The sequence below is a fragment of the Vespula vulgaris genome, chromosome 2 (genome assembly GCF_905475345.1).
Source record: "Vespula vulgaris chromosome 2, iyVesVulg1.1, whole genome shotgun sequence".
Classification (NCBI taxonomy): domain Eukaryota; kingdom Metazoa; phylum Arthropoda; class Insecta; order Hymenoptera; family Vespidae; genus Vespula; species Vespula vulgaris.
In genome coordinates, this window is record NC_066587.1 from 5161063 (window position 1) to 5186065 (window position 25003).

The following is a 25003-nucleotide window of genomic DNA, read 5'->3' on the forward strand; positions in this document are numbered from 1 at the left end:
GTACCACGGTGCGGGAGCATGTATTATGCAAAACTTTATTGCGATGACTGTGCGTTACGTTCCTCCACGTCGAGTTCAACTCAATTTTCAACTCGGAATTTGTAACTCACACAATTTTTGAGAACTTTTCCACGGCGTAACGTTATCGCGGTTTGATAGCTTGAAAGGTGGGTGGATGGGTGGAAATAGAGAGAAAGAGAGACAGAGAGAGAGAGAGAGAAAGTGGGGCATAAGAAAAATTTGCACTCGAATTTCTTGGATGAAAAATAAAAAAAAAAATAAAGTAACATAATGAATAATGAATATTTATCTTTGGCACGTTGCCACTGTTATCGTTGCCACCTTTGGCTTTAAACTAAAATATTTCTCTAAAAACGAAGCAACCACACGTCCGCTTTCGAACGGATTCGAGAAGGTCGATAGGTCGGACCTCGGAGTACAGCAGACCAAGCACGACTCGGACACAATCGGCTTTCAGGATCGCACTGCGATTGGTCCCTTTCTTTGAAAAGCAAGCGGTATCTTTCTTTCTATTTCTCTCTCTTTTTCTATCTATCTATCTATCTATCTATCTATCTATCTATCTTTGTATCTATCATCTATCTCTTTCTTCACTCTTTCTGATCGAGTCCATAGATCGATCGCTCGAAGATCGAATTCCAGAACCGCGGCGCACCACTTCGACGACCTAGAAAAGTAGAAGAACCCAAGGCCCCGCGTGGAAAATTTTTCATTAAGCCTTTCTCTCCTACCTGGCGCCTGCGCCTGATCCAAATGCCTCTGCCTTCTCCTTCTCTTCCTCTTCCCTCTCTCTCTCTCTCTCTCTTTCTCTCTCTCTTTGTACCCTACTTCTTTTCTTCTTTCTCTTTTTCTATCTCTCTTTCTCGCTTTCTTCGTTCCTACGTCTATGAATGGGATTCTTTCGAGCTGCCTTTACGAACACATATACGCGTCCAGCTACGCATAGATGGTAAGAGAAAGAAGGAGGGGAGATAAAACACGCACGTGCCTTCTCATCGTACGCGTTCTACCGAGCACCTTCGCGCATTCCAACCTACTCCCATGACGAAATTCAAGACGATCCGAGTCTTAGGCAGGATAGTCTGTGTCGTCAGAGAATATAGTTAATACCTATCTTGAAAGTGAGAGAAAGAAAGGAAGGAAGAAAGAAAGAAAGAAAGAAAGAAAGAAAGAAAGAAAGAAAGAAAGAACAGTCAAGTCGAATCAAAAATTCTATGAGCCCAATTCCTCGGAGAAATTCCTTCCAACGATCAGATTTAAAATTTGTCCCACATTTATCGCAATTTTCTTGATACCTTACTCCACCTAGATCAACTAAGAGATTCTATCTAACAATTTTGCCTATCACGTTCTAACAATGCAGAGAGTAAAGAATCTAGAAAAAAAAGCTTCGCACGCTAAATACATTATGTCTAATCTTTTTTTATTTTCTTTTTTTTTTCTTCTCTGTCTTCTCAAACGACGATAAATAATTCTCATTTCCAACTCCGTTCCTAATTATCAGAGAACAGTGCCACTTCCTCTTCCAGTCATTTTAATTAAACCCCTTCCGCGTAGAGTCCGCGATTGACAGAGGGAAATCCCATTGTGTGCGCCTTATCATTCTCGTTTCGTTATTCACGATTTATAAATCTGATTATCGACAGAGCGACGAAATGTCATTTCCTTGCTTTGACAATCTTTTGTCGAACGTTATATTTATAGGACGATGATATGTAGAAACGTGCGGAAAAAATAAATGGATGAATTTCGATCGAGATTTCGAAAACTAAACGCGGAACACTAAAACGAGGGTTCGCGTTTTACGAGCTCCATAAATGCTTCGAAATTGCAAAGCATACCGACCACGCGACACGGTCGTTCACCTATACCGTATGATTTTCTTATACCATACTTCATTTACCGGCAAAACTTCCGTATACGAATAGAACAGACTCGCAACACGGCAGCATCGTGCAACTCACTTAGACTAATCTTAGTGTGTTTGCTTGGCTTGTTCCAACAATGTTGAGAGGGAGGGAGTATCGAGCAACAAAATTACTAGAGTTTGCACGCTAACTTTTCTTTTTCTTTTTCTCTTTCCTTTTCCTTTTTTTTTCTCAGCATACTAGTATAAAGAATTAAACGGTGTAACGATAGGTCGAGTGTTGTGAAAATTTCAACGTAGAGTGTTTATGTTTCTCGGAATCCAAAAGGGCTTTACTTGTTAGATCGTCCGTTATTCTCCGTAACCGTGATTCGCGACCACAGAACTATTAGCTTACCTTTTCCTTGTCACCGTTTCATAATCACGAAATATCTCAGGATAACGATTAATGAACCAGACATTATCGTTACAACTTATTTTCCAAATTAGCACTTTCTACGTTCTATGTAAACTTTAGTTTCGATAGAAGAGGAAACAAAAAGGAAAAAAAAAAAACTAAGGAATAAGAAATTCCTCTCGTATCCTTTCTTCTCATCCTGGCCTTATCGTCATTCTTGTTTTGAAAAATTAGACGGAAATTTCGTGAGCTTCCATTTTCCTGGGTCTTCAAAGGCAAGCGAAAGGTGGAAAGAGAGCAGGGTGGTAGGGAAGGAGAGGAGGGGCAAGGGTGAGATGAAAGAAAGGGGAGTGGAAGAGAGGATGAGTGTGAGAGAACGGCGGGTGTGATATCCCTTCCAGCTCTTGAGGCGGGTGTTACTACAGGGTGAGGGGTGCGAGGAGGAAAAGGAGATAGAGGTGCGGGCCAAGGGAGGACCAGAGGAGAGGGTTCTATAGGAATTATATGATGGGAAGGGAAGCAATTATTGGGATGATGGATGGCCCCGGGGCGCCGCTGTAGTGCTTCTCTCTAACCAAAGATCTCTCTTTCTCTCTCTCTCTCTCTCTCTCTCTCGGTCGCTATCTTTCTATCTCTTACATTCTCTTATTCTCTTCTTCTCACCCTTGTCTCCTTCGACCAGTCGTTTCTTGTCCATCTCTCTTTCTCCCGCTCATTACGATCCTTCTTTCGATCCTACGATTAACTCGAATCTCGACTTCGTGAATATCCGATCGCGCGAGAGTGGACTTTGCTACGTGTCTCCGGGTTTTGTAAGCAAAGCTCGCCGACGTGTTTTAGGAACGAATATCGGAGGAGCACCATGGTGGAAGAGTTCGATAAAGCATCGATGATATCACGAGACAAAGCGAAGATGGAACGAAGTGATCGTTCACGTTGATGGGACTTTATTCGTAAAAGCGTATTCCTCGATAATTCGATTTAACGATATTTCTTCGTTTATAATACGTTTATCCAGCGGAAAGGGGCAGGTTGGGGGTACTTAATTTTAATTAGCAAACGACATCTCTGTTCTGCACTTTGTAATTTCAAAGATTGATCGATTTCATTCGGTTTCTCAATTAAATCGAAGCGTATCCATGATTTCTCTATCATTCGCGAAACGTTTGTTTTCTTTCTTTCTTCTCTTTTTTTTTTACCGTTTTGTTTTTTTTTCTTTCTTTACTTTTCTCTTTTTCTCCTCTTCTTCTTCTCTTCTCTTTCTTTCTTTCTTTTTTTCTTCTTCTTCTTCTTCCTCCCTTTTCCCCATCTCGTCGAATTTATAATTCAATTATGAGAGGCTTAAGGAGTAGCCCTTTCTTTTCCATTTTTTTTTCACGCGTCCAATAGTATTCCAACTCGAATTCAAGGAACGTCTAACGTTTTTCCAATCGTTATCCAATCGTTCTTTTAAATCTCGCCCATCGCATTCATTCGCTTTCTCGAATCGTCGTCGAATCGAAGGGTTTTCTTGGCTGTGCAAGAAACCGTTCCTCCTCCTCATTCGTAGATTCCGTTCGATTTTGAAGCACCGAAAGCAGGTGGCTCGGCTTCGCTACTTAATTCGATTTATCTCTCGCGAAGGGGTCTCCAGACGAAATCGCGCGGTGAGGGTGGTGGTCCTCGACGCGAGCCAGGCAAAAGGGTGGGGGCAAAGGGTTTGCTTCCTATCAGCTACACTTGAACGCACACCCTTACTCTTTGGAAATCGAAGAGCGAGCGAGCGCGCGCGCGCGAGCGTACACGTCGGATAGAAGATTCCTAAATGGCTGCCACTATCGAAAGGGTGAGATCGATGGCGGGCCCAATGAAAACCTCGGAAAATCACCCTCGTATTCTCATCTCAAACCTTCGATTTCTCTGTCTCTCTCTCTCTCTCTCACACACACACACACATACACTTCTTCTCTCTCTGTCTCTCTGTATATATATATGTATGTGTGTGTATTTGGTAGATTGGCGACGCGCGAATTAAGTATCCTTGACTTATGTCTTTCGACTCGAGAACTGTGGTTGTAAGTGTGTTTTGTTTGAGAGAACGATTGGTCGAAAGCAACGTGAATGTTGATTCATGATACGTACGAGGTTCTATCGAATGTTTGCGAGGAGCGATTAATGTAAGAATGTGAGAATGCATGCGGAATTGGAACGGAAATGGTAGGCCAAGACAAAGCGTGAGGCGAAAGAAGGGATGAACGATGAGTGATTGAGAGCAGAGTGTATCGAGAAGTAGAGAGAGAGCAGGTTGTACGAGAAATAGAGCGAGTAGTTAAAATAAACACTTATTTTGTTAGTTAGATAAGAGAGTTGTTTTCACTTTCTCAACTCAAAGTTCTGCTATCGTAAAAATTATATATATATGTGTGTGTGTGTTTGTATCTTTCTTTTTCTTCTTTTATTTGATTCCATTTCTTATTTCTTCGTATTCTACTTATGAATTACTATGAAATTTTTTTCGTCGATTACAAGAAAAGAAACATTTCGCGAGTTTCTTCGAAAAGAAGAAGCTCGTGATTTTTTGAAGTCTGTATTACTCGTTGACAGGAGGAGGAAGAGAAGAGGAGGCGGTCCTCTCTTCCTCTCGACTGTCGACAGGTACTCGGTTCACAGAAAACGACGTGAAAGGCAGCGTAGCCTTGTTCGTTCATGCGCACGAATACGAACGCTACTCTTAACTAATCGTACGAACGTTTCTTATACGGTGACGACGCAGCGGTTGAACGAATCGCGACGATTTACTCTGATCATTTGGATAACGTAGAAAATGTATCGTATCGTTTATAGGATCGTCTAAGGATAGTCGTTTTAGATTCTGATCGATCGTCTCCCTCTATTTCTTTATATTTTTTGGCACGGCTGAGATTATGGTATCAAGCATGGTCTGTCTCTCTGCGGGCGATTCGAGTTTCGTTTGCCAACGTCGAGAAAGACAAAGAGTGCGAGGAAAAAAAGAAGGGCGACCGATCACGAAGAAGGTGGAGAGAAGGAGGAGGCGTAAACTGGCAAACAGCGCAAACGTATGAAAACAAATTACGAGGCGGCGTCTGTTTGTTGTGCTCCACGAAAGACAGAGACAGAGACAGAGAGAGAGAGAGAGAATGTAGGAAGAAAGGAAAAGAGAGAGAAAGAAAAATATCGCTCTCTCTCTCTCTCTCTCTCTTTCTCGTACTCAGTTTCTTTCCAATGTCGGTGCATACATACGAGTAGGCAGAGACGCCCCGTAGATGGATACTCGAAGATGCATTCCATCCCTCCTCCTTCGACTCATCTCTTCTTTCTCTTTATCTCCTGTTCCTTCTTTACCAGCCACACAGAAGATGCGTGAACACTCACTCGTTTGGTTCCGATGTATCCTTACAGGTCAGTGTATTTCGCCAGGGATATCTGATCGCTCGTATCAACCTTTACTAGTTTCTCTAAACATAAATAGGAAAGTGGCACGACTTTGAATCTTCCGATACAATGATATCCTTCGACTCACTCGCGAATATAAAAAATTCGATCGCGTATATTCGACAAGACGTATTTCGTTAGTAGAAAAAGAAAGAATATGAAGGCAGAGTAAATAGAGTCGTCTCCGTTCGGGTTCTTAACGTTTTAGAGAGAGTTTAGTTTGGCGTTTCTGTCGACGATGCCTCGACGTATCGAGCTAGGAAGGAACGAGATATAGTGACGGCGATTAACTACATTATGTTCTCGGGGGGATGCACCGTATCAAATTGAATTCGGCGCACGCCAACGCAGCAGTGCACGATTCGAGATTCTGAACATAAGCGGCGCTACAAGGCGATAGACGAATTACCGGTTCAAAGGGAAGTGGCGACGATTAAGCAGCGATGCATTCCACAAATGCGGTTAGCCGTGTACGATGAGAGCACGAGGGCACGCGGATGATGCACCGCGATGCTCTCGGCATTCCGAGAGTAATATTAACGATCGTCGAGAGTGCGCGATATGATACGGGCTCGCGGGAGCTCGCCGAGGTCGATTCGAACGATACCAATGCTGCCAAGGAATTATGGACTTTAATTGGAACGGAACGCATCGTGGAATATTCGACGTTTCTTCTGATATATCGTACGCTTTAATTATTCTACAATGATTTTCTCTTTCCCTCTCTCTCTCTCTCTCTCTCTGTCTGTCTCTCTGTCTGTCTCTGTCTTTCGTGCTTACTCGTTTTACCTTTGTCTTTACTCGTTATAATCGATGTCAGCAATTCTCTCCCCAGTGAATTCGATTTATAATTGATCGATTGAACGAGCGATGATTCAAAGGTAGACATAACAGATAGAAATAGAAATGCCGAGATGATTATCGCTGACACTTCGATGAGGACGCGACGAGTAATGCTGCGGCGCCGATTGCACAATGTTTCCATTTAGCAGTTGTACGAGGCAAAACTATCGTCTGTCTTTCTTTTTCATCTGGTACGATAGAGTTTGTAGAACAGTACATTCACAGAAAGTAATACATTCGCGATCTTAACATCGGCAAGATAAGTCTCTCGAAAGATAGAGATAGCTATCATCATTCGTCCATTGAAAAAGGAAGCGTAGCGTTATATTTTGACTATCCCGTTCGATGCGTTTTTTATCCCGCCACAACATCATCATGACGTCGTCCTCGTGGTTTCGACAAAAGGGTTCTCCCTCGACGATATTCGATGCTTTGTGCCTTCCTTTTCTCATGGGGGCCCCTCCCACGTACGCGTATCGATTTACGAATTTATTCTATCCGGAAATTTTAAAAGACAGAGAAAAAGAGAGTAAGAGAGAGAAGGAGAGAGGGAGGAGGAAAGCTAGAGGGAAAAAGCCGACTCTGTTAAGTTAGCAAAAAGCAACGGACGCAATTTACAGGAATAAATGTTACGAATTTATCAGCTCTCTTTCTTTGCTCTCTATCCATTCTCTCTCTCTCTCTCTCTCTTTCTCATTCTCATTCTCTCTCTCCCTCTTTTTCTTTTTCTTATCCCTTACGTCGGTCGACAAGCTCGTATACCAAATTTATATCGCGGAAGATGATCCACGGCGCGTAAACGCGCGCGTTTATGGTATGGCGTTGTAAAGAGCGAGAGAAAGAGAGAGCCGGAAACTGTGGAAAAACAAACGCGAAGGCACGAAGCCTCGGAAAACACTCGCGGCGCATCCGTCGTTCCTATACGTTTCTCCTCTCTCTTTCTCTCTCTCTCTCTCTCTCTCTCTCTCTCTCTCTCTCTCTCTCTCTCTCTCTCTCTCTCTCTCTCTTTACTCGTGTGGGCGAACATAATGAAATAAGAGCAAACGGGGGCCGAAGGAAGGACGTCGAGTCGACAACGACGACGACGACGACGAAGAAGAAGAAGAAGAAGAAGAAGACGACGGCTAAAAGTCGATTGGACGCAAGAGGGAAAGAGAGAAGGGAGGGTGGAGAGTAAAAGGCAGGGCCTTTGATGTTTTCACGTACAAACTCGATGCGTTCACGAGGTGGTCCCGACAGTCGGATGCCACAATGGCTAGAAGAAGGCCTACAAGGTGCTACGGTCACGTCGTTCTCCATACTCAATTATCATATTGGGTCTGGGACTAGTTCCCCCTCTTTACCTCACCGTCTTTGCCCTCTCTACTTGTCTCCCTTCCTCCTCGTCGCTCCGTTAACTCTTTCGCTTTATCTTTCTCTTTTCCTTTCGATGATTTCGGTCTTGTTTCTCTCACGTTCTCCACAACGTCAAGATCACCCTCATCTACCTTCTCTTTTCTTTTTCTTTTTACTCTCTCTTTCTCTTTCTCTTTCTCTCTCTCGTTCTCTCTTTCTCTTTCCTTCCTTCTCGCACCTATTGTCGACCGACTGCCAGCATAATGCATCTTAAACGGCGGCGCCTCAAAGATCGACACCTCGGTTTGGCCTCTTCGGAATTCTTCAATATAAATTAGACTCTTGAATGGGGATTTCGGATCGGCGGTATCATCGCACGATGAGAAAGGAAAGAGAGACGGTGCAAGGGCACCAGATAGGAAGAAGAAACGAGGGAATGGAACGTCTGTGGACTCACATATGTAATTTATTTATCTATGCGCTCGAATATATCGAAGCATTCTGGCCCGACACCCTCCATCCTTGTTGCCGGCAGCCGTCGTTCTGTCGCCTTTCTCGCATTCTTCTTTTCTAATTCCTTTCCTCAAACTTTTCAAATCTTTCCAAGCAACTTCGAACGTACAATTTTTAATAACTCTCTTCTAAAGTTAGAGATAAATTTCTCTATGTACACGCGTGTATATATATATATATACATATATGTATTTTGTGACTTTGTTAACTTCGCAATGCAGCAGAATAAACTTTCGATAGAGTTCGATCGGATCGATCGGTTAGAAGAACGTATAATGAACGCGACCGCATTCGAATCGCGTTCTAGCCGTCTCGTGAACGAGAAAGGAAGATACTATAATAGAGAACGCCGTAAAAGCGAAGGCTGACAGAGAACGAGAAAGAGACAGAGAAAGAGGAAGAAGAAACACGAAGGAAAGAAAGAGGGAGAAGGAAATAGAGGGAGGAAAGGAGAGTAGCGAGTCGCGTAGAGAAGCCCACACGAGTCTGGCCGGATACTCCCGCTTCCGGTCCAACACACGACCAAACGCAAGTTCTCTTTGGCTCTTCTTCTTCTTCTTTTTCCTTTCTTTTTTCTCTTCTTCTTCGTCTTCTTCTCTTCCTTTTTTTCTTTTTTTTTCTTCTTCGTAGGACATCGTTGCGCGTAAAACATTCCACGAAATATGTAGGTATTACGTATTTTACATATGCAAAAAGGATACGTTCCATCGATGGATTCAACATCTTTCGTCCAAAGCGTTTTAATAGGAACGACTTGAGAGAGCACCCTACGCTCTTAGAGAAAAAGAGACAACGACCCACACACGACTTCCAACGCATTCGAATCGTTCCACGCTTTTAACCTTTCGCCGTTCATTCCAGTTCTTATTAACGATTTGCTTTCTGCTCCGTACTTCCATTCGTTTGCGAATTTATTATAGAAAATTCATGTACTTCTATTTGAGAATTCTAGTTGAAATGTTGATGAAATACGAGGAAAAGAGAAAGAGAGAGAGAGACAGACAGACAGGCAAATGGACAAAGAGAGAGAAAGAGAGAGAGACAGAGAGAGAGAGAGAATGTTGAAAAGGCAAGAAATTAACGAGAAAGAGAGAGAAAGAAGGAAAGTGGTGGGGATAGGACGGTTTCCGTTCGTCGTCGGACGCATTTCGATGAGACAGATTTAGACGGGAGGAAAAAGTGGGTGTAGGGGATTACGTGGCCTGTTTACAGAGAGGAGTCGTGCCGCTCCGTGCGAGACGAAGAGAAAGAGAGCGCGAGGGGCGAGAGCGGGCACCAATTTGAGAATCGCCGACGACCCTGGGCACCGACGACTTCCGGCGGTTCCGTTGACCCCGCGCGCAACTTTCGCCGCCAGCTCTCCACCGCGCCCTGCCTCTTTGCGACTTCTGCGACGCAGAAAGCGAGCCCAGTCTCTCTTTCTCTCGACGGAGCAACATTGAGGAGACGACAAGTACGAGTGGGGGAGGAATAAGTACGCCTCTTTTTCTTTCATTCTTTCTTTCTTTCTTTCTTTCTTTCTTTCTTTCTCATTTTTGTTTTGTTTTGTTTTGTTTTGTCGATCTCGCAAAACTTTTCTTTATATCCGATGGGAGAACAATATCGTCAAAATTTTTCTCCTCGATAATTGCTCTTATGATATTTGAAGCTCGATATCACTATAGGATAGGTTCGACGAATTGACAAGAAAAAAAAAGAGAAATAGAAAATTAGGGCAGGATAGATTTACATCCTTTTTATGAAAGGATGGAAGTTCTCGTGGAGACGTCCACGTTCAGCTTGACGGTAGTTTAACGTGTGCTACAAAAATACTACTACGTTCGAGGGGGTGAATCGAGCGCGCGCGGAGCGTCAGAGAATGTTGAGAAGGAGAATGACGAAGTGGAGGAGGTGAAGGAGGAAGAGGTAGCAGTGGCGTTACGAGCAGGAAGCAAGAAGGGTGCTGCCGTAGCCCTTTCTCTCTCTCTCTCTCTCTCTCTCTCTCTCCCTCCATCCCTCCCCCTCTCTCTCCCTCGGCATGTGCATTCGTCTCTTCTATATACTCACACGGTCTCTCATTCGTGTGTACGGCAAGTGTGTCTCTATGTGTGTGCGTGGAAGAAAAGAGGTAGGAGAAAGTTGTAAAGGAGGCGACTTGCTGCGCACGCGCACGCTACGTGTCTGGCAGTTTATGAATGCACGCCGTAAACGTGCACGTCGTCGTCGTACGTACGCGTACGTACGCGCGGTACATTCATGCGGAGCGTCAACGTATTCTCCTCGCCTGCCATCGTATCCATCCTCGTGCGGAAGAAAGAGAGAGAGAAAGAGAATGAGAAGGAGGGGAGAGAGAGAGAAAGAGAATGGTCTACCGCACACACGGGCATACATTCTCGCGTGCGCGTGCACGAGAGGGCGCCAATGGATTTTCTTAAGCCTGAACGACGGACCAACGCGTTTCGTTGCGTCTGCGATTCCGTTCTCTCTCTCTCCCTCTCTCCCTCTCCCCATCTTTCTCTCTCTCTCTCGTTTTTCTTCTCTTTTCTTCTTTCTTTAACCCTTCTCGAATTCGAACGAACGAGTACGTAAAGAACGAACGAAGTTCTTAAAGGTGTGTCGTAACGGCGCATTATTATTACACTTCCCAAGTGCAAAGCCCCGTGGTATTGACGTATGAGTCACGTTTGTCGGACCTCTACGGATACATATACTCACTGACGTAACATCGCTTCGTATACGCGCACACGTAGGCACATTCTCTCCTCCCTCTTTCTCTTATTTCGCGCGCTCACGCACTCATACAAGCGCACGGATATCGACGAGTCAGCGGCGAACGCATGCGCACGCCTTCTCCTGCAATAATAATTGCACTCATTGACACTTTTCCGCGGTTCATTCACGAAACTTCCTCCGTCGAGTCGTTTCTACCATCACTCTTTCTCTTTTATAAGATTTACGTCGATAATCGTTACGGATTAATTAGAACAACGTTTTCTATTTCTGTGCTTTGAGAAACGCGATTTTAATAAAATGACGTACCACGCGAAAAATTATCGTCGTGGTATTCCCGAGAAATAATTTTATCGTGAGATATTATATGGTTTTAGTGGTGTAGTTCGTCGAGATAATTCGTCCTTGAGAATCAATAATTTTTAGGCATTTGTATCAGCTAAGGACTATCGGGACCAAACGACTCATTTAATTTTTAATCAACGCGTTCCATTGGTAACGTGAGAATGGAAACTGAGTCGAGCATAATTCATTCATGCATCAGATATACCGCACGTGTATGTAATCTTTGACGTCAGACGATTTCAATTTCGCCGAGTTTCATTTCTAAACTGTGCATTCCAAGTTCCTATGTTTGTCATCTAACGATGTTATAATACTTCTCGAATGAAATATTTCATTAATTCTACGCTTGACGATTTGAATTGTATTTCTCTTTTTCTCTCTCTCTCTCTCTCTCTCTTTTTCTATGTTTGCTCTTGTGAGTCTATCTACGATTACATTCGCGCGCGCTCGAGCGCATCGCAATTCACGCGGTCCATTCACCGAGTCTCAACGGCCGAATAAACGCGTCACACCTCGGATATCTATTTCTGCATTCCGCTCTTCCTCTACACGAAGGAAGAAAAAGAAAAAGAAAAAGAAAAAGAAAAAGAAGAAGGAGAAAAGGAAGGGAAAAGGAAAAAGAAAAAGAAAAAAAAAAGACGAGGTAGACCGCACGGGAGTCACGAGACGAAAGAGTAGTCGTAAAGACGGAAGGAAAGAGCGAGAGGGAGACAGAGAAAACAACATACCGTCGCATGTATCTCTTCCACGCGAAGAAACCAAGAGAAGAAGGGATCGACGAGAGGGAAAGATAGAAACAGAGACAGAGGCAGCGACGCGGAGGAGGAATTTCCTGTTGTGAACGTCTTCGGGATGCATCTGCCCCTGCCTCTTAAGCCCGAGCCACGCGTGCGAGTACCAATTAAGGCGCCACGAGTCCTCGTGATTGGCCCCACGGGTAAAAGACCCTCTCTATCTTTCTCTCTCTCTCTCTTTCTCCCACTCTCCCACCCTCTGCCTCTCCCACTCTTTTTCTCTTTCGCTCTCATTCCCCCTTTCTCTCTCTATCCTCTCTTTTTCCCTGCGGAAGCAGGCACACGCTTTCGGTAATTATACGCATAGTCCACGTAGTACGCTCAACGTCGCGCGCACCATTTCTCGATTTTGTTTCCCCGGAACTTTACCGTTTCCATTGTCTCTCATCTCCCTCCTCTTCCGCTTTGACTTCCCGCTCGAGAAGGAGCTACCTGTTGCAATTTTCGTTCTTCCCGTTAATGGTAGAAATTCCAAGATAGAAGAACTATCACGAACGTAGGAGAGATGAGAAGGTCGATGCGAGATCTATCTATCTTATCCTATAGAGGAGAGAAAGAGAGAAATCAGAAAAAGTGTAGTACGCGCGCGCACCTCTTGATCGAGTCAGGTGTAAACGGAGGCTGGAAAGATGGAAAAGAAGAGAAAGAGGGATAGATAGATAGAGGTAGAGAGAGAGAGAGAGAGAGATCTCAAGTGATTCATCGAGCGGTTCACTCGATCCGGCTTTACACGCTCGTCCCACGCGGGACGCGACGAATCTCTTTCTTCCTTTCTCTCGGTGCGTTCGCGTTCTTTCCCATAACGACGATGGAGGAAGAGGCGGAGGAGGAGGAGGGGTGGAAGTTCGGAGGTCTTCTGAAAAAGGGAGCGGGGAGTCTAAAGCTCGCGGCCGCGGCTCGTTTACGTTTATAAGACCCCACCCAAGCGAGAGCCGCCTTACCGAGGATCACCGTGAAACGGATCGGTAATTAAGAAAAGCACGAGGAAAGGATGAGGAGGAGAAGGAGGAGGTGGTAGCGGTGCGCTTCGTCGCGCGGACATTTCGCTTCGCGCGCATTCCGTCACGTTTTCGTGTCTCTTTATAGGTTAGGTGCGCCTCCGCGACACACTGGCGTCGCACCGACCAAATTCGAACGAAAACATAAAGAAGAGAGAAGGAGCGAAGGAGAGAAGGGGCGAAGAGGAAGGAGAAGGAGAAAAGGTAGAGGATGAAGAGAAGGACCACCGTCGATGTCGATACTTGACGCTTATATTCGACGCTTGCGAAGAACCAAAAGAGAAATGGAGACGTCGCCGCGACGCTCTCCGCTCCAAAGATTAATCGAAGCGATTAATAATCGAAATGAGATTCTTCGATCTTTAATTCGCGTTAGACCGCGCAACCCGCCCACCATCGTCTCTCATGTTCGGACCTATACGCTCGGACCCGTTACAATAACGCTCAGAACCTACGAGCTTACAAGCGTTGAACGTTATTTATGGCCGTTATAATTCTTGGCGTAGAATCAATTAATTTTATCCGCGTTACCTGCCACACATTTAATTACTACGCGTACGACGCGGTCGGTACGCTTTCGTTCCTTCTCTCAGATATAATTCCGGCGTCCTTCGAGCAGCGTATTTCGCGTGACGTTACTCGTACCGACGACGTTACCGTTTCAACGAGTCGTCGTGTTGCTTCAAAGGAGAATGTAGACCTTTCGTTGATCACTACGCCACTGACCTTAATGACCGTCGTCGTACGTTCCTCTTGCGTGGCGCACCACTGACGATAGTTAAGTATCCTCGTCCACAGCAACAGCTTGCATATCAAGCGACCATCTTTTAACATTTTCTTCCTTTCACCGTCATCGCGACGTACTACGCGTTCCTCGATTTCAAAGTTAACGCTAAAAAGGATGAACGAAAAAGGAAATTCTTTTCTTTCGAAAAGCAATGGGATCGTTATCGTTCGATCCCACGCTACGAAAAAGAGAAACAGGGAAAGAAAGAAAGATCACGAGAGAGTGAGAAAAGCTCAGTGTCATTTTTTTCGTTCAACGAATGCGCCGCCCACGATACGCTTTCCTTCTTTTATATGAAAGCGTTTCCCTTCCACGAAAACGCTCGATCTTTGACCATTCCGAAATTCAGCGAAAACACCCTACGTCGTCGAGGTTCTACCCTCTTACCGGGCATTGTAAAAATTCGTCCTTTTTTCGAAGAAGGGAAAAATCGAGCGATGCCTGTCTTATTTGCCATAGCGCATTCCATTCTTCCCTTACCGTTCTACCCCCGAAAAATCGGCACTTTTGAAAATTCATAAAAGATTTTTCTAAATATTCTTGACTCATCTGAAAAAAGAAAAATTGATAAATAAATAATTCTCCCTGTCTTTTCTTTCGTTTAAAGAATTTTCCTTCGGAATTCTTCGTTCTGGTAAACAGAGGAACAAACATCTTTCTCTCTCTCTCTCTCCCTCCTTTCCACCCTCCGTCATTTTTTCGTTCTCTCTCTCTCCCTCTCTCTTTCTCTCTCTTTCTCTCTCTTCTCTACATCCTCTCACGTGCAAGAAGACACGTCGAACTTGGCAGTACACAGCATCAGGGCAGGAAGATCGGCAACCACCACGTTGGGTACGTGGTTGCAGGTCTGTTTGGCGGCGAGCGCCGGCGGTCCGCTTCTGAGAACTAACGGGTCTCTTCGCCCCCTTCTCTTTCGTTCTGTATCTCTTTCTCTCTTTCTCTTTCTCACTCCTTTCCCCTTCCTGAGCGTCCTCTTCGCGTCTCAAACGACGTCTACGACGTCGACGACGCAGAAGAAGAAGAAGAAAGAAGAAGAAGAAGAAGAAGAAGAAGAAGAAGAAGAAGAAGAAGAAGAAGAAGAAGAACAAGTAGAAGTAGAAGTAGAAGAAGAAGAAGTAGAAGAAGAAGAAGAAGAAGAAGAAGTAGAAGAAGAAGAAGTAGAAGAAGAAGACGAAGACGATGACGATGACGACGACGACGACGACGCGAGGAACATCGCGTAGGGTCGCGCGCGCGCGTCGGCGGCAGCAATGGCAGGGCGCTTGCGTGTGTGCGAACGCGGGTTGGCGCGTCGTGCGCAGTAGCTACCGCGCAGCCCGCGTCTGCGCGCTCCCGTGAGCGTGACGCGCAAGCAATCACTCTCAGTGTGGCACCGACCGTCGTGCGGTGCGGTCGTGTTTGTTCTTTTTCCTTCTTTATCCCACTCTTCGTTGCAGTCGCGAAGAAGAGAGGGAAGCGGCGTCCTTTTTCTATACGAACGACGCGCAGGCGCGCGTGCGCGAGCTGCGTCACGACTGGATAACAACTTTACGCGCGAACGTTTAATCGAGAGAACGGAGGAAACACGTTCAGTGATCGTTCTTCAACGTTGCCGTCTCGATGTCGTCGTCGTTCTCGTTGTCGTTGTCGTCGTCGATCGTTGTCATCGTCGTCCGTCGTGTGCCATCCGGTATATCTTTTAACGACATAGACAAAATGAACAAAGCGAACGAATCGGTTAAAAAGCGGAAAAGACGGAAGAGGAGCGTCGTAAAATCGTACGAATTTGCCGCAACGGACTTCCGCTCACCGGAAATCGTTCCGCCGACGTCGAGACCGATCCGTTCACGAACTAAATATGTGCGTTGCCCGTGAGCAAGACGATAATGACGAATGCCGGATTTCTTTGCTTTCGGGTTTCTTTTTTTTTTTTTTTCTTTCGCTCCCTTTGAAAAAAAAGAAGAAGAAGAAGAGGAAGGAGAAAAATTGAAGATAAGAAAACGGAAGAAGAAGAGGTGGACTGGAAAATGGAAGAAACGAGCTAGCGTCTTCGAGTGACTCGTCACCGCACGGAAAGCGTATTAAAGGAGTAACGACGAGCGACGTGACTTTAACCGGTAATTGGACCATTCTTTTTGCCATTGAGGTAGTAATGGCCCTTGTAGCGTGGTCACGCTACACTACGGTGCGCCATAGTACTATAGAGACTTCCGGCCCGCCGCAGGAAGTGAGACACACGTGTTCGGCCGTGTGTGTTCCCATAATACGGGCCCTAGCTCCTCCTTCTTTCTCTTTCTGTCTCTCTCTCTCTCTGTCTCTCTCTCTCTTTCTGTTTCACTCGAGCAGCGTTCCAGGTTCGACGGCCCGCTCTGGAAGCGAGTGAGTGCGCACCGCGCGGACGTATACCGTTCGGCCGAGCAGGCGTAAACGAAGAAAAGTGAAACGATGTAGATAAGTATGATAGAGAAAGAAATAACGCTCATAGGAGGTACCGCCCTTATAATGCCAAAGCTCGATCGAGCTCGTATCTCGATCTTTCTCCGTTCATTGCCCGCACTACTACAAGTTTTCGTCAATAATGATACCTTCGTGAGTCCTGAATTCTTTTCGAAAGGAAACCTACGCATCGATTACGACCCACTCGACGAGCTTGTTTACGAGCACGTAGTCGTCGAGTCTCGAACGTTTCTCTTTTTTCTTTCTTTCTTTCTTTCTTTCTTTCTTTCTTTTCTCGACGAAATTACATCAACATTACGTCGCAAATAATATCTTGTTGGATCTTTCGTTAATGTTTATAAACATTTCTTGTCTATATCTTCATTTATGTTGCGAGTAAGAATTCCATCGAGCTCGCTCGATTTGTCGCGATCTTACCAGTCCAGAAACTCGGCGAACTATTATAGAAAGAAGAAGCGAAGGGAAAAGAGGGAGGAAGAGAGAAAAAGGGGGAAAGAGAAGGACGGAGAGGAAGAGAGAGAAATCTTCTCAAGTTCATCGCTCCCGCGCATGTGCAAACATACGGCGCATAACACGAGGCATTCATGTGCCCTCTCTCCCTGCTTTATCGTTGGCGCTCGCGCTTTAGTGAAGATCTTGTCTCTTTTACTTCGTCATTTCTTTCTCTCTTACTCTTTATTCATCGTGTCCTTAAACCGATAAAGTTACCGACCTCCTTTTTAGCAAGTTAAACGCAAATAGATATCTTCCTCGCCGACTCGCTGATTTAAATATTTTTCGTATCGTTATTAGTCTTCTTTCAAACATACTTTGGAATAATAAAAGAAAAAGAGAAAGAAAAGAAACATTAAAGTACTAATCGATCCTCGACGACGAAAATTTGTAGAAATTTCGATTGGACGATGTCCAAAAAATTGAAATATTTTCTCGCGTATTCTATATCGTAGAGAGAGAACAACACCGAGCTGTAGCAATGCCAACAAAGCTACAACACTCGTACATGACCGATCCCGGGAAAACGCGACGCGAATCTCTCCGAAAGTACTATAGCAAGATATTTTCGTTGGACAAAGGCAGACTGATTAAACACGAAGTAGGTAGTAGGATCGGTGACGACGACGCAACGATATAAAAGAGTCGCGCGTGTTTGTATTTTACGATCTTGCCAAGATGACGTCGATCGTGTTTACGTCTCTTTGAAAGGATGAGTGAGTCGCAAAGGACAGGAGAAGAACTTCTTGGGCACATGGACGTTGAACTCGCGGTACATCAACCTCTCAGCGTTGCAAATTATGGTGTCGAAGGGCGTCGAACTTGCATACCTCTTCTTGCCATTACGATTTCATCGGTTCTTCTTTTTATACTTGCCGTATCGTCGACCGGTATAATCCGAAGAAAAAGTAAATGAGTAAATTAATAAGTAAATAAATAAATAAATAAATAAATAAATACAACAAAAAGGGATGACAGCAAAAAAATATATATATATATAAATAAAAGTCGAGCGACATTAGGGCAAAGCCCGTATATCGAAGGAACGCCTTCATAGGTGCGCGAATCGTTGAAGGAGAGTACGGGCCGCTCGCGTCGTTGTTTACGTCGCGCTGCTGAAGGGCCCCGGGGCCACCGTCGTGGAGAAGAAGGTATGAAGGAGGGGGTAAGCGGGGCCATAGCGGCGGGGCCAGGGTGGGGAAGCAAGCGGGGCAGCGTGAGAGCGAGGAGCATTTAGTGCGCGCTCTCGCCGACGGGACCCACTCCCCCCACCAACCTCGAGTACCCCACCACCGATTCTCGGTGCGATGCTCCGTGCTGCCGTGGGTGCGAGGAGGACAGAGTCGAAGCGTCTGAGCCGCCAGCCGCCATGACAGAGCGGAATGCATGAGAACGCGGAGCTACTGACCCTCTTGTCTCTATATTCTTCTCTCTCTCTCTCTCCTTCTCCTCTTCGCTTCTCCGAGAAACTCTCTCGAGATACTTCACCTTGCTAATTTCCATATATCAATCTCTGTGCTCGAAATCGACGTTGCTTCGAATGCGCCAAGATCTTGCCAATATTTTGTTTAACGAGGAATCTATCTGGTCTACTTTGATGATTCTAATTCCTCAGAGGAGGTTTTCGGTAGGAGACTAGATAGCTCCGGGCTATCCGTTTATCGTTGTCGTTGTCGTCGTTATACGTCGTGAACGTTTCTTTATAGTTTTCGGTGGTCGCGAGTCAATCGGTCACATAACGGTCGCATGGTCGTAACGCGAGCATCGTTGTGACGTCGGAGGATCGACGACCTCCTCGTTGTTACGACGATCTCGTCGGTAACGACTTCGGCGACAGCGAGTGGCGACAGCAGCCGCGACGGCGGTACTGGTAGAGGCGGTGCCTGAGACGGTGCTTGAGACAGGCCGATGGTCATTCATACGATCGAGAATGGAGACCAGACCGTGTCTCATGAAAAAGCGCGGGAAAAGTCCCAACGAGATATCTTCAATATGGTTAAAGCGCGATAAAGAGATCGGTTGTTCGAAGTATAACGTAATGTAGTGTACACATAGAGAGAGAGAAAGAAAGAGAAGGAGCGAGAGATTAATCGATTATCGATGAAATCACAAACGTGATTGCGAACATGTAGTAGATAGATTTTGCAAACGATGCGATATCGATCGGCGGGGATAAAACGGAGTTTTATGGACGCTCTATTCCATACGGTGAGAACTGACGCAACACGCGGGTGGTCGTACGACAGAACGATGGCGTAATGGGATTTATTATCGCGGTTTTAACACGTCGATTTTCGTTCGATTCACGCCGTCCTGCAGTCGTATACTTCGCTGACCAAGAAAGTGCTTTCGTAACCGGTATTGCGACGTAAACAACTCGCGACGATCGCTTCTCGACGCTCCCTAGACTCTCGGCACTCTCGATTCCTTCCAAGTTTCCCCTCTCGTCGTCTCCGATGGGAAACCGAAAGAGCCTTTCTAAAACTCGTCTCGTATTGCGACGACCTTGATCGCTTAGTCGTCGACGGAGGCAACGTGGATCAGAAGTAAAGGAGCAACGTTTGGCAAGAGAGTGGAGAGAGAGAGAGAGAGAGAGAGAAAGAGAAAGAAAGAAAGAAAGAAAGAAAGAGAAAGAACAGGTACCAGAGTCGTCGAGTCTCGAGCGCGCCTTAACGCGCCTTTAACGCGCCTAACGCAACGATGGCTCTTCTCGCGTTGGGTCGTTGACTCTCCGTTTCTTCTTTCTTCGAATCCTGGGCCCGGTCTCCGTCCTCGTCCAAGGCCCCCTCTCTCGACTCCGCTAAATCCGTCCCTGTATCGCTCTTTCTTTTTCTCTCTCTCCCCTCTTCCTCGTTCCCTGTACTCCCCTTCCCTCACCATTTCTCCCTCCCTCCCTCTCTTACCATCCCCTCTTCCCTTCCTCCCTCCTCCCTCCCCGAGCGAGTCCAACTCTTTTTCTCCCACCCTTCTCTCGCGATCTTCCGTTTTCATCGGTGCACGCGGATGCTTCTCCGCTTCTACCAGACGGTAAACAACGCCATGCCGTACCTTTACCTTTCATTCATATCTCACACAGCCGTATCTCGAATTATTTGAATACCGAGGCGTTGTTCCAGGGGCGGAGACCTCGTCCTTAACTGGGAATAATCTTTTTTACAACCAAAAAATATCGATCCTTTCTAAAACAATAGCCCTTGTCTATATGATCCTTCTTTCATTTATGTCGATCGAGTAAACATCAAAGTTAAATATCGTAAAAGTTAACTTCTCGAGACGTTGCGCATCGTTAGTTTTGTGAATCGAGCATCCTTTCTTCGTAAAGAACTCACGAATGCGCATCGCCGTTACATATATATATATATATATATATATATATATATATATATATATCTACGTCGAGGTTATGAAGCAATAAAGCGTGCACTTGACTCCCTGAACTTGCGGCCAAGATAGACGTCAGCGCCGTCGCCGGCCAATAATCGCGTCGAGAATAACTCCGTATCGTTTCTTCGCGATCGTTTTCTTTTCTCTCCCAAAGAATTAAATTATTCGATTCCAATCCAAACAGGAAGGAACAACACCTGGTTCGCGATTCTTTTTGAAGTCTTGAATCTTCTTCCTTTGGCGCTCGTTCAACAGGTGCTCCTATGGTGCTCGGTTCGAGCTCGAGCTGATCGGCTGAAAAGGAAGCCGAAGCATTAGGAGGCGAAAGAAGTCGAAGGGAAAAAAAAGATATGTGTATGTGTTGTATGTGTATGCGCGTGTGCGTGTGCTAATTGGAGCGGCGTGTAGCGTCCAGCAGCGCGTGTTAACACGACTTCCAGGTACTCGGGACTTCTCCTTCTTCTTCTTCTTCTTCTTCTTTTCCTCCTCCATCCTTGCTTCAACATTCTGCTTCTACTTCTGCTTCTGCTTTTGCTTCTACTTCTGCTGTTACTACTGCTGCTATTGCTTTTTCTTCTTCCTCCTTCTCTAGGACACGAATACTTTCCAATGGTAGGTGCTTCCGGCTAGATGCGGCCTCCTTCAAAGAGAGAGAGAGAGAGAAAGAAAGAAAGAGAGAATTTCTTTTCCTCTCGCATGTTCTCGCTCTGACATAGAGAAGCGTGTAACGCGTTAAGAAAATATTCGATTTCTCGTGGGCTCGCGTGAGGGAATGAAATGAGAGAGAAGTAGAGGGGAAAGGCTTTTGAAGAAACTATGAATGATACTCCCTCCTATCTTCCTCTATCTACATATCTTCTGTCTCTTTGTAGAGAGAGAGGAAGAGGAAGAGAGAGAGAGAGAGAGAGAGAGAGGCTGTTAGTCAGGCGCTGGACAAATATTTGCTTGAATTCGGAGCGACTGCTCGTAAATTAGAGAAAAAACGAAATAGACTTGCTTTCTGAAATTCTTCAGGGCTTTAGCCTTCTCTCTCTTTCTCTTTCTCTCTCTCTCTCTCTCTCTCTCTCTCTCTCTCTCTCTTTCTCTCTATGTTAGATCCTTGAACTCGATTAGACTTATTTCGATCTCTTGAGAATTTTTCATCGATATTATATTGATAAAAAAAAAAAAAAAAAAAAAAAAGATAGGAGGGAGAGAAGCACGAGCTTGGCTCTTCTCCTTTCTGAAAGTATGTAAAGAGGTCGAGTAGTCTCGTTACTCGTCAACGATGCGCTATAACATGTTCTATAAGTTCCGAAGAGGAGGTCATGTGGGATCCGTATCCGCTTCCGCTTCTATAATATTGCCCTGACTCCTTTTCGAAGAAGTCACGAAATGAAGAAGGACTTTCTCTTGGTCCACTCTTCGGATTCGTTCGACGGTTGGTTCTTTCTTCTTGGTACGTTCAACGCGATCCTCGACTCCTTCCTTCTTATTTTTGGATCGTGAATCACTGCCGTTCGCTTAGTCGTCCCCTTGCTTCCTCGCGTCACCAACGAATTTAATCCCACGAAGAGAAAGACCGAAAGAGAAAGAAAGAAAGAAGGAAAGAAAGAGAGATGCTATGTCGAGGGACGCCGCGGAAGGCCAGCAGGCCGATCGTCGACGAAGCAAAGTGGGAGAGATGAGAGGAAAGAAATACCTTCGGGAGGGAAACTCGTGACCAAATGGAGAGTTTCTCGTTTCTCGGTTATTCGCGCCGTCTTAAGGGTGTGAGAACCAGCTAGCAGGTCGGTAAAAGAAAGAACGAAGAGGAGAAAAAGAGGAAGAGAGAGAGAGAGAGAGAGAGAGAAAAAAAGAAAGAGAGAGAGAGAGAGAGAGACGCATGACGCTGCATGGTTCCACATTATATGGTGTCGAATCCGCGATAGAAAGGAGGAGGAAGAGAAGGAGGAGGAGGAGAAGAGAGATACGGGTAGGTTGTTGGTCGACGGCCGGAGGATGGTCGAAGGACGGCCGGAGGGGGAGGAGAGGTCGGGGGCGGGGGTGGGGGTAGTGGCGATGTCCTAGCGAAGGTCACGGCCGGGAATGCGGTTTGCGTCCGTCGGTCCAAAGTGGCGTGCCGCGTACCGCGGAGTTCCTTCTCCCTTCCTTTCTCTCTCTCTCTCTCTTTCTTCATCTCCTCCTCTTCCTCCTCCTCCTCCTCCTCCTTCACCATCTCCTTCTCCTCTTCTTAATCCTCCTTCGTGTTCCTCTTCTCCTCCTTGGTGGGACCGGCGCAGCGGCGCAGACTGCAGGAATGCACCAAATGCGCCACGCTGACCGGTACTCGTCCCATTCCACCGTCTTCCACTTGTTTACTTCGGATCTTCTCCCTACTCCTCCCTTCTTCTTCATCATCTTCTTCTTCTTCTTCTTTCCTCCTTCCTGTCTTCGCACCCCTTTGTATCCACAGGTATCCCGCGAAAAGACTGCTTTTACATTCTCAGGGACTTGTACGTTAGCTCTTTTTCGATCGAGTGCAAATCGATTTATCGATAGACGGAACGTTCACCTCCGTTGTCCTTTTTGCTCCGTTCTTCTCTCTCTCTCTCTCTCTCTCTCTCTCTCTCTCTCTCCTCCCTATATCTATGAAAATACCTGCCTACCCTCATATCCCCACGATATATATCGAGCAACGTGCGTTGACGTCGAAGTAATTACGAGGGATAGAAGCTCGCTAAGAATAGTGAGCATACGCTGTCGAAGCGAATCGTTCGAATTATAGCAATTTTTTTTCCCAGCCTCCGTATAATGACCTACATCAATCGATAATTCTTACTGGAACACTATGTTTCTTGGTAGAAAACATTACGTAACGTAGGTACATAACTCTTTCAGGAAATATCAGAAAAATTGGATTACGAACATCCGTTCATTTTCAAGCTATGATCGATAAAGTAAAGTGGTTGGAATTCGATCGAATCGTCCGTTCTCCATGGCCGCGCATCCGAAACGTTTGCAACGGAGTATCGGCAGCATCCGGACGAGAAGCGTAGCGTTCTCGTCGCGATCCGGACAAATGCCATGAGAGAATGAGTGAGAGATGGATAGATAGATAGAGAGAGTGTGTTTATGTGAGAGAGAGAGAGAGAGAGAGAGAGAGAGAGAGAGAGAGAGAGAGAGAGAGAGAGAGAGAGAGAGAATGAGAATGAGCAAGAATGGGAGGGAGAGACTGAGAGAGAGTAGTAGTATATTAGTAGTAGCAATAGTAGTAGTAGTAGTAGTAGTAGTAGTAGTAGTAGTAGTAGTAGTAGTAGAGTAGTAGTAGTAGTAGTAGTAGTAGACGGTCGCAGGAATTCGGTGGATTCGCCGACGGTCGATGTTGCTATCGCGGTGAGTTCGAACGGGGACGCTCGTTTGAGGGGAGCAGAGACCTCGGAGTTTGACGAACTCTCTCCTCCCCTCGCATAATTCTCTCCGTCTCTTTGGCCCTGACCCACCCAAAGGATGCAGTCACCCTCCCTGCGTGCAATTCGTGGGGTGCGCGCACATCGTCCACCGAGAACGAATACATGAGAAAGAGAGAACGAGCGGTATCTGAAGCAACCGGTGCGGAAAGGAGAGGGACGAAAAAAGGGTGGTGGGATCCCGTATACTACATACAGACCGCCATATATTTTTACGTGCGCGTACGTACATGTATATATGTGTGACGCATATACATACACAGAGAGACAGAAAGACAGGAGCCTCATAAATACGTAGATTTTACCTGTATGCGAACGCTCTCGCGCGTGTTGTTCATCGTTGTTCCTCAGAGAGAAAGAGAGGGACGGAGGGGAGCCACTAGTAGTAAGGGTGCGAGAAAGAGAGAGAGAGAAGGGTCTGTGCGTTCACTCCACAAATCAATACCCACTGGTTTCCGCGTGTGTAGCAGGCGTGCACGAAGCACGAAACGTGTCACCCACCGACCCAAACCCGCCGGACGATATAGCTAGCAGCTGCCACACACGTCCAACCACGACATATGTCCGCGACGACACAACCAAGACGAGTCCTATATCGTTTTGAATTTTGCGCGTCTCTAATACTCTTCCGCTTCCGTTCTATCTATCCTTTCATTGATACGTTTCTGTCCTTCATTCTATCAATTTTAACTACAATTTTTTTTACACCGAAAGTTTTCCGAGAGATGCAATGATCGATGAACTAACATAAAATTTTCCACGTGTGGTAGAAATAGGAACTGAGACAAAATCGTAGGTTTTAGTATTTTCTTTTTTTTTTTTTTTATTCTTTTTCGTAAGTATGTGAGGAATAACTTTTCAAAGAATAAAAGATAAAAATAAATACTGACGTAGATAAACTTCGGAATGAGTAGGAGATACGTACGTACTCGTTGCTTTCGCATCGTGTAGCCGTGGCCTACGGCGGCGCGCAATAGAAGAGAACGAAAAAGGAAGAGAGAGAAAAAGAGTGGGGGGAGAGAGAAAGAGAGAGAAGAGAAGAGAGGAGAGAGATCGACGTACGCGTCGCATCGAGCGTAGCGTCAAGACGGGAGTAAGAGAGTAGGACGGTGGTGGTGGTGGCGACGGCGGTAGTGGTGGTGATGGTATGGTGGTATGGTGGTGGAGGTGGAGATGGAGATGGAGGTGGAGGTGGTAGTAAGGACGATGGTGGGGGTCTTCA

At 45.7% G+C, this 25003-nt stretch overlaps 1 protein-coding gene across 9 annotated transcripts in view; it reads left to right on the forward strand.

The window, feature by feature from the left end:
* LOC127072758 (serine/threonine-protein phosphatase 4 regulatory subunit 1-like) overlaps positions 1-25003 on the forward strand; it is a 113261-nt gene that overhangs the window by 68849 nt on the left and 19409 nt on the right. Inside the window, exon 1 of one of the 9 annotated variants that reach the window (XM_051013450.1) lies at positions 3523-9882. The exons of 7 other annotated variants lie outside the window; for them this stretch is intronic. The gene's annotated coding sequence lies outside the window, so the exon portion shown is untranslated. Of the gene's footprint in view, positions 1-3522; positions 9883-13091; positions 16138-25003 lie in introns of those variants that run through there. One more of the 9 variants, XM_051013449.1, reaches the window with a different exon arrangement.